This window comes from Hylobates moloch, unplaced genomic scaffold (genome assembly GCF_009828535.3).
Source record: "Hylobates moloch isolate HMO894 unplaced genomic scaffold, HMol_V3 SCAFFOLD_17, whole genome shotgun sequence".
Classification (NCBI taxonomy): Eukaryota; Metazoa; Chordata; class Mammalia; order Primates; family Hylobatidae; genus Hylobates; species Hylobates moloch.
In genome coordinates this window covers 78,341,678-78,356,316 of record NW_026652292.1, presented here as the reverse complement: position 1 = coordinate 78,356,316, position 14,639 = coordinate 78,341,678, and the positions used below count along the sequence as shown (strand labels likewise).

The 14,639-nt window shown below is 47.2% G+C and overlaps 1 protein-coding gene across 7 annotated transcripts in view; it reads right to left on the bottom strand.

Moving 5' to 3' along the window:
* Positions 1-14,132, bottom strand: part of KIAA0232 (KIAA0232 ortholog) — a 98,944-nt gene extending 84,812 nt beyond the window's left edge. For 2 of the 7 annotated variants that reach the window (XM_032135254.2, XM_032135255.2), the window contains exon 1: positions 14,000-14,132. The gene's annotated coding sequence lies outside the window, so the exon portion shown is untranslated. Of the gene's footprint in view, positions 1-5,198; positions 5,339-12,923; positions 12,944-13,999 lie in introns of those variants that run through there. The other 5 variants (XM_058430052.1, XM_058430054.1, XM_058430055.1 and 2 more) reach the window with 5 other exon arrangements.
* Between the last annotated feature and the right edge of the window lie 507 nt (positions 14,133-14,639).

The window sequence follows — 14,639 nt, the reverse complement described above, 5'->3', positions numbered from 1 at the left end:
ACAATATGGTGGGGTGTGGTGGCTCACGCCTGCAATCCCAGCACTTTGGGAGGCCAAGACAGGCAGATCACCTGAGGTCAGGAGTTTGAGGCCAGCCTGGCCAACATGGCAAATTGCTGTCTCTATTAAAAATACAAAAATTACCCAGGGGTGGTGGCACACGCCTGCAGTCCCAGTGACTTGAGAGGCTGAGACATAAGAATCGCTTGAACCCAGGAGGCAGAGGCTGCAGTGAGCTGAGATCGTGCCACTGCACTCCAACCTGGGTGACAGAGCAAGACTCTGTCTCCTAAAAAAAAAAAAAAGAACAATATAGGGAAGGATCCTGATCCTACAGACCATCTCCAGGACTTGTTCACTTCTACGAATAACCAATTCCACGTATTACATATTAATTAGACCTAGTTTCTGAAACTTTCCTTTTACTCAAGTTCTAATGAAATTTTAGTGCAGCTCACTTACACACAAACCACACCTCTCATCATCCTCTCCTCACCCAGCCCACACCCTCGCTGGCTCCTCCGCTGGCTGCTCCTCCTCTTCCCAGCTTTCCAGGCTCTGTCCTTGGACTTCTCTATTTCCATTCACTTCCTCCACCAGTGCCTTCAAGAGCAAAATAATGCCAGTCATATATGTAATTGAAATTTTCTAGGCCAAGTGCAGTGGTTCATTTCTGTAACCCCAGCACTTGGGGAGGCCAAAGCAGGTGGATTGCATGAGACCAGGAGTTTGAGCTCAGCCTGGGCAACATAGTGAGACCCAGTCTCTACAAAAAAATAAATTAGCTAGATGCAGCAGCACATGCCTATAGTCCCAGCTACGAAGGAGGCTGAAGCGGGAGGACTACTTGAGCCCGGGAGACCAAGGCTGCAAGAAGCTGTGAATGTACCACCGCACTCCAGCCTAGGTGACAGTGATGTCCTAGCTCAAAAAATAAATAAATACATTTTCTAGTAGCCATATTAAAAAAGAAACAGATGAAATTAACTTTAATATGTTTGATTTAACCCAATATATCCAAAATAATATCACTCCAAATATAACGAAGGTAAAAGATTATTAATGATATATTTTACATTGTAATTTTTCACACTGTCTTTGGCATCTGGTACGTAGTTGACACAGCACATCTCAATTCAGATTAGCCACATGCAACATTCAAAAGCCACATGTGGGCCAGGCACGGTGGCTCACGCCTGTAATCCCAGCACTTTGGGAGGCTGAGGCAGGCAGATCACGAGGTCAGGAGATCAAAACCATCCTGTTTAGCACGATGAAATCCTGTCTCTACTAAAAAATACAAAAAAATTAGCTGGTCGTGGTGGCAGGCACCTGTAGTCCCAGCTGCTCAGGAGGCTGAGGCGAGAGAATGGTGTGAACCCGGGAGGCGGAGCTTGCAGTGAGCCGAGATCGTGCCACTGCACTCCAGCCTGGGCGACAGAGTGAAACTCCATCTCAAAAACAAAACAAAGCAAAACAAAACAAAAGCCACATGTGGCTTGTGGCTGCCTTATTTAACTGCAAAGTCTGGCTTACCTCTTCTAGTCCCATGATTATAAATACCACCTATGCAGAGACTGCTCCACCCTTTCCCTCTACCCTGCTTCTTTCTCCTTAATTCCAGAATTCTAATGCTACCAAGCTACTAGACAAGGAGATATCTAACTGGCATCTCAAACTTATAACATGTCTACATGTCTAAAGCCAAACAACACAACCCTGAATTCTCACCACCATTACCCTTGCCATGACCTTCCCCATGTCAGTCAAGGGTAACCCCACACTAGGATGGCTCCTCCTCTCACATCCCACATGAGGTCCATCAGCAAACCCTCTTAGGTGTACCTTCATCATGGATGCAGAACCAGCGCCTTTCACTTGCTCTCCCCTACCCCTTGAAACGCTCTGCTCCTAAGGTATCTCCGTATCTTTCTTCCTCTTCAGGTCTCTGCTCAAGTGTCAACAGAGGCTTTCCCTGTCCACCACATACGATGCAACACCCCATCTTCTGCTCTGTTTTTCCCCTTGGCACTAATTTTCACTTCACATATGCATCTACTTGCTTATTTGAATTATCAGTCTTTTTTTTTTTTTTTTTTTTGAGGCGGAGTCTCGCTCTGTCGCCCAGGCTGGAGTGCAGTGGCGCAGTCTCGGCTCACTGCAAGCTCCGCCTCCTGAGTTCACGCCATTCTCCTGCCTCAGCTCTCTTGAGTAGCTGGGACTACAGGCGCCCGCCACCACGCCCGGCTAATTTTTTGTATTTTTAGTAGAGACGGGGTTTCACCGTGGTCTCGATCTCCTGACCTCGTGATCCGCCCGCCTCGGCCTCCCAAAGTGCTGGGATTACAAGCGTGAGCCACCGCGCCCGGCCCTGAAATATCAGTCTTTCTACCCACACCCACTAGGACAGGACTGTGCAGCCACTATGAAGGTGCCCTGCTCAGATCACCCTTCAAGAGAAGCTGCTACAGGAAACCAAGCTGACAGCCTCAAATTGCTACATGTTCAGAGCTACAACAGCACTGACACCAAGCCATGCTTCCATCAGGCTGCCCCCAACTAATGGTTTAATCCGAAAGGGATAACAGACTCAGGCCTTTCTGTCCAGTGCAGGATGCACAGCTTCAGCATGAGAATTCCCTATCAGCTTGGTCAAGACTTTCTCAGAACTGTACAGTGACCTGAGGCTGTTCCTAGCCACTCTTCTTGTCCTTTCTCCTTTCACAGGAATCAGACCAAGTGGAAGTCAAAAGGCTCTTCCTACATACTACTCCTGCTTCCTCTCGCCTTACTCTTAATTCCCCCAATAAACCTCCTGGATGTCTAATCCATCCTGGCATCTGTACCTAGCCCACTGTAGGCAGTCAACAAATATTTTGTGAATGGATAGATCTCTAGGTAGAGTAGGAAAGTGGAAAGAACATGAACTTTAAGTTGGAACGACAGAAGTCTGAGCTCCTGCTCTGCCATGTATTACCTGTGACCACAGGGAAGTTTTTTGGAATCTCTCTGAGTTGTAGCTTTCTCATTTGTAAAATGACAATCATCCCATCTCTCTCAGAGTTCTTAGGAGGCTTACATTAAATGGTTTATCTAAGGTCCCTAACACAATGCCCTAACAGATTAGAACTGTTAACCAGTGTTAGCTCACTCTCCCCTTATCCATTTTCTGTAGCTACTTCTAAGAATCCTTAGCCCTTTTACTTCACCAAGAATTCTGACCACTTTTTAAGAAAGCACCAAATAATCCTAGTGAATCCCTTATCCAATTGAACCTGATTGATGAATAAACTTTATTTTCATTCCTGACTTACCTATGATGAGCTTAAGGTTTTACTTCATTTTACAAGCTGAAATCTCAGAGATAGCTATCTTAACAATGAAACTTAGGCTGTTTCGCTAAAGCTTCAAGTTAAGCATACTTTTTCAAAAACAAACCAATACAAAATCTAAAACTACACTTCAGTACCAACTTCTTAAGGCTAAGTTTTTTAGAGCCTCTATTTTCTGAAAGTTGTAGCATTTGTGATCCATTATGGAGTTTTTCAGGAAAATACACACTGACTCTGTGTGGATTTCAAATAAATAGTTTTTTTAATGGCTCAAGCATAATATGCATGTTGTTTATATACACATTCTAAAAAGTCCCCAAGTGGATAAACTAATGGTAATTACTTAATTAATGGTAATTAATTAGTTAACATTAGATAATGTTAATTACCTGTAGTCACTCACAGGGAACAGGATTAGGAGGTGAGAGGATGAGGGGTTCTTACTATGAGTTTTTATAAAGTCTTCATAGGACTGGCTACATAATTTGTGGGACCCACTGCGGAACGATAACGTGGGTTCTGAGTTCAAAAATAACTAAGAACAGCAGGGCACGGTGGCTCACGCCTGTAATCCCAGCACTTTGGGAGGCCGAGACAGGCGGATCAAGAGATCATGAGATCGAGACCATTCTGGCTAACATGGTGAAACCCTATCTCTACCAAAAATAAAAAAACATTAGCTGGGCGTGGTGGTGGGCACCTGTGGTCCCAGCTACTCGGGAGGCTGAGGTTGGAGCATGGTGTGAACCTGGGAGGCGGAGCTTGCAGTGAGCCGAGGTGGCGCCATTGCACTACAGCCTGGGCGACAGAGCGAGACTCTGTCTCAAAAAAAAAAAAAAAAGAAAAAGAAAAAAAAAAACTTAAGACTATCAAGACAACAACAGCAGATCACTGAAGCAAGCAAGGGCCCTGTATGATGCAATTACAGGCTTATAAAGCCAACCCTGTGCCTTTATAAACTTTATGAGCCTAATATTCTATGTGCAATATAAAAAATCTGTGCTTAATTGTATGAAATTATATCACAGGACTACTTCAGAAAACAAAACATCCAGCCTTAACGAAAGCAGTAAAACTAATATAGCCACCAAGAAAATTTTTAACATGACAAATGATTATTCAGAGTAGTTAGAAACTTGTTGGTCAATTTTTTTAAGGCTGCTGAGAGTTCACTAAGACATATGTACAAAATTGTTTACTGTAGCACTGTGTTACAAATAACAAAAACCTGGAAACTCTTCATATCAACTAGTTAAATAAATTCAGGTACCTTCACACAAGGTAATACTAGGCACATTAAAAAAAGAACATGGTAAAGCAAATCTGTACCTAAAGTAGATCTGTGTATTAGTCTGTTTTCGCACTGCTGATAAAGACATACCCAAGACTGGGTAATTTAGAAAGGAAAGAGGTTTAATCGACCTACAGTTCCACATGGCTGCAGAGGCCTCACAATCATGGCAGAAGGCAAGGAGGAGCAAAGTCACATCTTACATGGATGGTGACAGTCAAAAGAGGAGCGCTTATGCAGGGAAACTCCCCTTTTTAAAACCATCAGATCTCGTGAGACTTATTCACTATCATGAGAACAGCATGGGAAAGACCTGCCCCCATGATTCAATCACCTCCCACCAGGTCCCTCCCACAACATGTGGGAATTCAAGATGAGATTTGGGTGGGGACACAGCCAACCCATATCAATCTGTATGTCTGATATGGAAAGCATTCCAAGATACAAAGTTTAGTGTTTATTTAAATAATGACACAAGAACACTCTTTACCATGATTCCACTTTTTAAAATTTATCTGTGGTCTTCAAGGGAAGATGAATACAGGATGGGAAGGGAGATGAAGAAAGAGACTTACTGTTCATGTTAAAAAGTTGGCTTGAGTCCAGGCATAGTGGTTTATGCCTGTAATCCCAGCATTCTGGGAGGTGGAGGCAGGAGCATCGCTTGAGTTCAGGAGTTCCGGAACAGCCTGGGTAACGTGGCAAAACCCCATCTCTACAAAAAATTTAAAAAGTAGCTGGGTGTGGTGGTGCACAACTGTAGTCCCAGTTACTCAGGAAGCTGAGGTAGGAGGATCAATTGAGCCTGGGAGGTGGCCAAGCCTACAGTGAGCCATAATTGTGCCACTGCACTCCAGCCTGGGTGACAGAATGAGACACTGTCTCAAAAAAAAAAAAAAACAAAACACAAAGGCTTTATAACAGCTACTTATATTCCAATGTTTTGGGAAATCATACAAAATACATACTTCAACAAGTTTAATTTAAAATTTAAAGTATATAAAAACAGGCCAGGCACGGTGGCTCATGCCTGTAATCCAACACTTTGGGAGGCCAAGGCAGGCGGACTGCCTGAGCTCAGGAGTTTGAGACCAGCCTGGGCAACGTGGCAAAACCCCATCTCTACTAAAAATACAAAAGATTATCCGGGCATAGTGGCACACACCTGTAGTACCAGGTACTCAGGAGGCCGATGCAGGAGAATCACCTGAACCTGGAAGGTGGAGGTTGCAGTGAGCCAAGATTGTACCACTGGACTCCAGCCTAGGCGACAGAGCAAGACTGCCTCAAAAAAAAAAAAAAAAAAAAGTATATAGAAAAACAAGAAACTCCTTCAGATGGTACTGGCAAAAGATTAACAAAAATAGAATCAGAACTCAATTATCTATGATGGTAACCAAAGAAAGCAGTGGCAGGGAAAACAACCAAAGAAAGAATTAAAAACGTGTCTACTCTATTTCAACTTTCTCTCCATTAAAATATTCAGGGAAAATGCTAGCAAGGAGCAACATACTAATCAGACATCTAAGAAAATAAAGGGCTTGCCTGGGCATGGTGGCTCATACCCACAGTCCCAGCACTTTGAGAGGCCAAGGCGGGAGGATCGCTTGAGGCCAGGAGTTTGAGATCAGCCTGGGCAACATGGCAAAACCCTGTCTCTACATAAAAAGAATACAAATTAGTCAGGAGTGGTAGCATGAGCATGTAGTCCCAGCTGAGGCAGGAGGATCACTTGAGCCCAGGAGGTCCGGGCTGCAGTGAGCTGTGACCATGCCCCTGCATTCCAGCCTGGGTGACAGAGTGAGACTCTGTCTCAAAAAAAAAAAAAAAAAAAAAAGGCCTTTTTTAATTAAAAAAAATAAAAATTAAATAAAAAAAGAAAGGGCTTGAAAAAACCTCCAAACTGGGCGAAGAATTCTGAAATAATTATGGCTGGTTTTCCTTATCTTCTCCCTATTCAACCAGGGGCAACACTGAGGAAAAGACAGATATGGAGAAAGCCTGGCAACAGGTAAGCACTTAGGGAAGATGTCAGAAACAGAATCTCAATAGTCATTCCAAATACCAAACAGGAGGTTTCTACTGCTTAATGTATATTAACAAGATGTAAGATTAAAGTGAAAACATTCGCTTTCCTGAAAATAACACTGTATAGTGTAAACTTTGACAATTTCTATCTTCCACTCTTTTTTTTCCTCTTGAGACAGGGTCACGCTCAGTCACCCAGGCTGGAGTCCAGTGGTGCAATCATGGCTCACCGCAGTCTCGATCTCCTGGGCTCAAGCGATCCTCCTGCTTCAGCCTCCTAAGTAGCTGGGATTACAGACATGTGCCACCACACCTGGCTAATTTTTAAATTTTTTTTTGTAGAAACAGGGTTTCACCATGTTGCCCAGGCACATCTCAAACTCCTGGGCTCAAGTGATCCTCCTACCTCGCTTTCCCAAAGTGCTGGAATTACAGGCGAGCCGGCATGCCTGGCCAATTTTCCAGACTTTCTTAAGCCATATGCAAAAAACCTGCTCATCTACAGACAGGTTTGCCTGTCTTCAGAATAATTTAGGACCACCGTCATGAATCTGTTTATGCAAAAGCCCTCTCCAACTTACTCACAAAATTAATGAAAGAACATACAAGTTGAAAATGAGATGACTGGCCAGGCACGGTGGCTCACACCTGTAATCCCAGCACTTTGGGAGGCCAAGGCAGGAAGATCATGAGGTCAGGAGTTCAAGACCAACCTGGCCAACATGGTGAAACCCCATCTCTACTAAAAAATAAAAAATTAGCCAGGCACGGTGGCACGCGCCTGTAATCCCAGCTACTGGGGAGGCTGAGGCAGGAGAATCACTTGAACCCACGAGGCAGAGGTTGCAGTAAGCCGAGATCACACCACTATACTCCAGCCTGGGCGACAGAGCAAGACTCAGTCTCAAAAAAAAAAAAAAAAGGCCGGGCGTGGTGGCTCAGGCCTGTAATCCCAGCACTTTGGGAGGCAAAAGCGGCTAGATCACGAGGTCAGGAGATCCAAACCATCCTGGCTAACACGGTGAAACCCCGTCTCTACTAAAAATACAAAAAATTAGCTGGGAGTGGTGGCGGGCGCCTGTAGTCCCAGATACTCAGGAGGCTGAGGCAGGAGAATGGCGTGAACCCAGGAGGTGGAGCTTGCAGTGAGCCGAGATCGCACCACTGCACTCGAGCCTGGATGACAGAGCGAGATTCCGTCTCAAAATAAAAAAGAAAAAGAAAGAAAATGAGATTTTTTTTCTTTACACACACACCAGAAATAAATATGTGAACACTGTCATAATAAGCTAGCATATACAATTAACCAATGTATCCAACCACTAGTGTTCTCTCCACCTATTCAAATTAATAGCTAAAAGCTGTGACTTAGTGAGCACTTACTATATGCTGGGCCCTGTTCTGAGTGTGTCACGTGGATTCACAAAGTTCTCATACAAAGTTATTCCAACTCTATCCTCCTCCTCCTGAAATCAGAGACTGTAAATTTTGAGTTAATTCAGTCAAACATTTACCAAATGAGTACCATGTAAAAGACTATTGCACACTAGAGGAAATCAGCAATGATTAAGATTTTCCTCTATGTCTCTCAAGGAGTTTATAATCCAGGAAAGACCTTCATGTATATAAACTAAAAAGTCTTAAGGAAAAAATAGATAAGTAGAGGTATCAGGCTAGCACTGTGTGGGAGAAAAATAATGAGTTAATTCTGAAAATCAGGTTCCAGAAATAGAAGCAGCATTTAAGCCAAGACTCCAAGACTCGGAAAGAGAGAGAAAGGTGGAAAGGATATTTCAGAGTAGTCTGCCAATAACGGAAGTGGCCGGAGGTCTTGTGTTGAAATATAAGGTGACAAGAAGAGATGCAGGCTGGGCGTGGTGGCTCATGCTTGTAATCTCGGTACTTTGGGAGGCCAAGGCGGGCCGATTGCTTGAGCCCAGGAGTTTGAAGCCAGTCTAGGCAACAGAACAAAATCCCATCTCTAGAAAATATTAGCCAGGCGTTACGTGCCTGTAGTCCCAGCTACTCAGGAGGCCAAGGAGGGAGGAGGAAGGGAAGTGGAAGTTACAGTGAGCCAAGATGGCACCACTGCACTCCAGCATGAGCGACAGAGCAAGACCCTGTCTCAAAAACACAAAAACGAAAAAGAAGAGATCCAATAAAAGATTAAGCTAAAAGTAAGAATGAGGCTAGATAGCAAAGATCTCACAGTGATTTCCTAACTCTTTAACATTAATTCTCAACCAGGGAAAGAGGGTGGTAGCACTTCCAAGGTAAAAATCTTCGGAGGAGAAAGCCCATAACCTTACCAACAAAACTGTCATATCCCTCAGGTGTGATGGAATAGGGGGAAATGTTGAGAACCTCTAGTGTATACTTGGGAAAGGGGGCATGACATGATTTGATTTGCATATTAAATAATTCTGGCAACAGAACAGAGGAGGAGAGACCAGAAAAAAGAGAGGCCAGTTGGAGGACTACAGTAACTATCTTCATAAGGAGTAAGAGCTTCAGGGAGGGTAGGGGCAGAGGAAACATGAAAGAGTAAAGAAAAAGACTGATGGAAAAGACTGGTGGAGGCAAACCTGGTAAAAATCTGGTCAAGAAAGGAAGTCTCTAAAGGTTTCCAGGCTGGGTAACAAGCAGGACAAAAATGCTATAAAGCAATACATCTTCTTACCTTATATCTGTGTAAGGATGTGCAGTACACAAAGCATAGCCTCCTTAAATGTACTACAAAGCAACAGGAATAACTGTTTTCAGTTCCCAAATAAAGACTGACTGACTTCCAAGAGAGATTTAACAAACTTGTCCATGGCCAAGAAGCAAACCTGAGTCTTTCAAATCCAGTTCTAATATTCTTTTAAGAAGCCCCCTCAAACGCAATTGCTTTTGATGCATATAATAAATTTCCAAAAAAGAAAACTTTTAAAGAAAAAGCATGTAATCTCTTGGGAATTAAATTACACTTCAAATATAAGGAATTTTTTTTTTTTTTTTTTTTTTTTTTTGAGAGAGTCTTGCTCTGTCGCCAGGCTAGAGTCCAGTGGCGCGATCTTGGCTCATTGCAACCTTCACCTCCCGGGTTCAAGAGATTCTCCTACCTCAGTCTCCCAAGTAGCTGGGACTATAGGTGTGCTCCACCACGCCCAGCTAATTTTTGTATTTTTAGTAGAGACGGGGTTTCACCATGTTGGCCAGGAGATGGTCTCGATCTCTTGACCTCGTGATCCGCCCACCTCAGCCTCCCAAAGTGCTGGAATTACAGGCATGAGCCACCACGCCCGGCCAATATAAGGAATATTTCTAACCTTGTGCTCTGGTTCCCTCTACCCAAAAAACGGGTTGGTGATCTACAGTCAGCAATGCAGGTGCTGCATCTATTTCATTAGACCCTACAAGTTTAGATACAGATGGGAAAGTTTAGATACAGTTTTTACTTTGTATGAAATACTACTTACTATGTGATTATGTGAAAGGTCAAAAATAACTATAAAGAAATATTCTAAATAGTAACTGTATTCAACATAGTGAAACTACATTTCTAATGTTGTTGTTGGCACCGATGTTTATTAAAAATACTTCATCTGGGTCTTGTGTGGTGGCTCATGCTTGTAATCCCAGCACTTTGGGAGGCTGAGGTGGGAGGATTGCTTGAGCCCAGGAGTTCGAGATCAGCCTGGGCAACACAGGGAGACCCCTGTTTCTACAAAAAAACAAATTGTTTTAATTAGCTGAGCATGGTGGTGCATGCCCGTGGTCCCAGCTACTCAGGAGGCTGAGGTGGGAGGATCACTTGAGCCTGGGAGGTTGCGGCTACAGCGAGCCGTGATCACACCACCGCACTCCAAGCCTGGGTGACAGAGCAAGATCCCGTCTCAAAAACAAACAAACTTTATTTGGAGACTTAAGCCAGGGTCAGAAAAAATAAAAATAAATATACTTTATAATATTAACATACTCTTTAAGGTTGATTACAGACTTTGACTTTATCTAGCAAACATTTAAACGCTTATGTTTAACATTAAGCACTTATGTTTAAACGCCTGAGCAAGGTGTTGGGGGCAAAATGATGAGACAGACACCACAGCCAGAGTTTACCACGACCAATTTATAATACAACATGATATAGACAATAATGAAGGAAAAATAGAGAACTATGATTGAGGAAAGGAATAATTCATTGTAATAGGACTTCCAAAGGACTCCAGAGAGAACAGAATATTTGATACGAACTTTTAAGAACTGGAGGGAGTGGGAGTGAGACGGGACATTCCAATAAGAGAAAAGAATATAAGCAAAGAAGGTCTGAAATAGCTTGGCATGTTCAGAGAACCAAGAGCAGTCTTGTTTAGCTGGACAGTGTGGAAAGGGGACAAAGAGGACAAGATAAAGTACAGAGATGACTGGGGACCAGACTGCAATGGGCCTGCATTGTGATGCTGGTATCTCTGAATTCTAAGCTCCAAACCACAGGCAGTCTCAGAAGCCTACTGAGCCAGAGGCTGACAAGATCTGAACTCAGGAAAGATGACTCTGGCAGCCAGGCAAAGTATGGATAGGAAGGGGTGGGGAGGAGCCTCAAGACAAAGTTAAAAGCTTTAAGCAAAGCAAGCAATCTGAGGTTTTAACACTTACACTAGGCGAGTATTTTTAAAGGGTTTGAGTCTTGACGAAATTTCACGTCTTCCCTCAAGTGATCATCCAAACTATTCTGTGAAACAGGTGTCATCAATCTTCCCATTTTGCAGATGAGGAAACTAGCTCACAAGCCATTAACTGCCAAGTCAAATGCTACAAAAGCAAGGACAAAGCCCAGGCTCTGTACTTTTCCACACAATGAAAAACAAAGAACAAGAACAATCTAATTTCTTTTGAAGAGTGCTACCGTACAACAAAGCACAGAGTAGGCTAGCTACATTACCCTATATTACCACTGTAAGTGTTAAAAATTCATCTAATCGGCCAGGCGCGGTGGCTCACGCTTGTAATCCCAGCACTTTGGGAGGCTGAGGCAGGCGGATCACGAGGTCAGGAGACAAAAGACCCTCCTGGCTAACACGGTGAAGCCCCGTATCTACTAAAAATGCAAAAAATTAGCCGGGCGTGGTGGCATGCACCTGCAGTCCCAGCTACTCGGGAGGCTGAGGCAGGAGACTCGCTTGTACCCGGGAGGCGGAGGTTGCAGCAAGCCGAGATCGCGAACTCCAGCCTGGGCGACAGAGCGAGATTCCGTCTCAAAAAAAAAAAAAAAAAAATCATCTAATCTTCTTAAATGTTTGCAACTTGTATAACAAGCTAATTATCCTTAGATTTGACTTCTGTTAACGTCATGTTAAAGACCTATACTTTTTCTCCAAAGCAAACAAAAAAGTACCTGCACTTTGAATTCTACTTCCTATGGAAATAAATAATAATATTCTCCCTTCCCTTCAATGTTTAAAAGCTGGCATTTCACTGGTGTAACGGGCTTACATAAAAACCATTATACCCAAGGAAGCTGTAAACTACTTTTTGAATGATTAAAAGTGCATTATTTAGCAAGTACAGCAATTGAATCTGAGTTATAAGATGTATTAAGTGAAAGGAGCTTCTATAGGTATGCAAAGGCACAACCTCGGAAATAGGTTCTGTCATAAGGAAGCGACATAGAGATTCTGAGACCTATTTAGGAATGGTTCAATCCAAAATAACTGATGGAAGAATATTTGACCTTGAGGATGCAGAGTGACAGATTCCGCTCCTCCTCCCCCCTGCCCTCACCGCCTTTAAATTCTAAGTCCATGAAATGGTCAAAGTGTTCTGGAACGGGTCTTATTTTGCACAGGAAGAATCTAGCTTGGGCATTTCACCGTACAGTTTTATCCACAGCATCGCCTGTTATCAAAACTGCTTGTCCCTACCCCCTCATGAGCTTCCTAATAGTTTTTAAAACAAGACCCAGAAATGTAAAATCCCTTCTCAGGAACTTGAGCAATAAGTCAAAGTATCCAACTCAGGTAATTATTAGCAAGAACTACATTTATATAATTTTTTCCAAAGAATCTCGCATGCCTCCTCTCCGCTGAATCTCCCTCCTGTTTTTAACTAGGTTAAGTCTTTATAGCTTGCCTATAGAGGATAAAAACACAAAGGTGGCAAAAAAGAAATCAAGACAGTTCTGCCATGATTTAGGGGTCTGTACCAAGAGTTCGGCAGGTCCTGTCAACTGCGCACCACAAGACGCAAGCTGAATTCTAGGGCAACACGAAGCATTCCAACACGACACACACTGGTTTCTCTAGCGGGAAGAAGCAGAGCGCTCTAGAAATGCCGGCTGGAGACGCGTATTGTTGGAAAGGAGCCGGATCAGGCCCCGCAGCAACTCGGGGCGCCCTCGCACCAGGGTCTGCCCGGCGGCGCACGGATGACTGTGGGCCTGTCACTCCTAGCTCCAGCTGTAACCTTCGCCAAACCTTGCGCCGCACCGACCCCGCCCGCCAGGCCCGCCCCCCGCGCCGCGCCCCGCGCCATAGGCCGGCGCGCCAGTCGCTCAGCCGGCCTCCCGGCCCCGCCCGCCCGCGGCCCTCCTCCCCCGCCCCGCGGTTTTCCCTTCCCGGGGCCCCAAAAGGACAATGCTGGAGGGGAGGGGAACGGAGAGGACGCGAGCGAGCGGCCCAGCCTGCCGGCCTGATCCCGCTGCCGGGGACGCCGGTCGCCTCCCACCGGCCGAAGCCTTCCTCCCGCGCCCACTTTCGGGGCTCCACGTCCTAACAAGTCTAAGCACCCCCGCCTCGTCTCCCCCAAAAGAGCCACCCCGGCGCGGCAACACCTGCCCCAGGCAGGAGGCAGCCAACGGCAACCCATTGTGCGGACTCATCCTCCGCTGCCCACCCGGACGCACGAGCCGCAAGCCGGTGTCCCGGCGTCCTGGGGTCGGGACAGGGGTCCCAGGGCCCACAGCTCACCCGCACGCCCGGGCACCACCAGGGTCGGGGCCGGTGAGGCCTCCCTCGGCTGGCCCCGGAGCCATGAGCAGCGGCCCGGTCTCCCTTCGGCTGGCCCCGGAACCATCAGCGGCGGCCCGGCCTCCCTTAGGCTGGCCCCGGAGGCCCCGGCGGCGGCCCGGTCTCCCTCAGGCTGGCCCCGAAGCCCTCGACAGCGGTTCGGCCTCCCTTAGGCTGGCCCCAGAGCCCCCGGCGGCGGCCCGGTCTCCCTTGGGCTGGCCCCGAAGCCTTCGGCTGCGGCCCGGCCTCCCTCGGGCTGGCCCCGGAGCCCCACGGCGGCGAGCGTCCGGCCTCCGCGGCTCGCGCCCACCCGGCCGAGGGGCTGCTCCGCTCCCTCCCTCCCCGCCGCCTGCCCGCGGTACCTGCCGAGGCTGCCGGGCGGCGCGGCGGCCGGCGGGGGCGCCTCTCCTCTGGCTCCGAGGGGCTGCGAGCGGCTGCCGAGCGCCGGGCGGCCCTGGCCTGCGCCTTACGTAAAGCGGCGGCGGCGGCCCCAGCGCCACTCCGCGGAGGGCGGGAGACGGCGCGCCGGGAGCCGCTCCGCTCCGTTACCCGGCAACTGGCCTCAGCGCCCCGCCAACCAGGGGCGCGCTCCATATCCTTCCGCCCGGGTGCCGGGATTACATCAGCGCCGGCCGGGCCCCGCCCCTGCCCCTCCCTCCGGCTGGGCTGCGGGCGCGCGCGGGCGGTGGGCCGCGGGCTGAGGGCGCGGCGGGGACAGGCTGGGGCTGGTGCCTGGCGGGTGGGGGTCTAGGGCCCGGGACGCGCCGTGCAGCCTGGCCGGGGCGGCAGAAGCCGCTGGGAGGTGAGAGGGCAAGCAGTAGAGAGGGCAGGCAGGAAGGGGGAGCCCACCGGTGTGCTGGGCGTCGGAGAGGAGACGCCTCCCGCTGAGGGGCACGTGGGACTGCCCTCGGCAGAAGCCCCCGAACTCCGCCGCCGCGCTCCGCCCCCGGCCCGCGCTGGGGAAGTGGGGCTCGGCGTGCACGGCCCCGCCCGCGGCCCGGT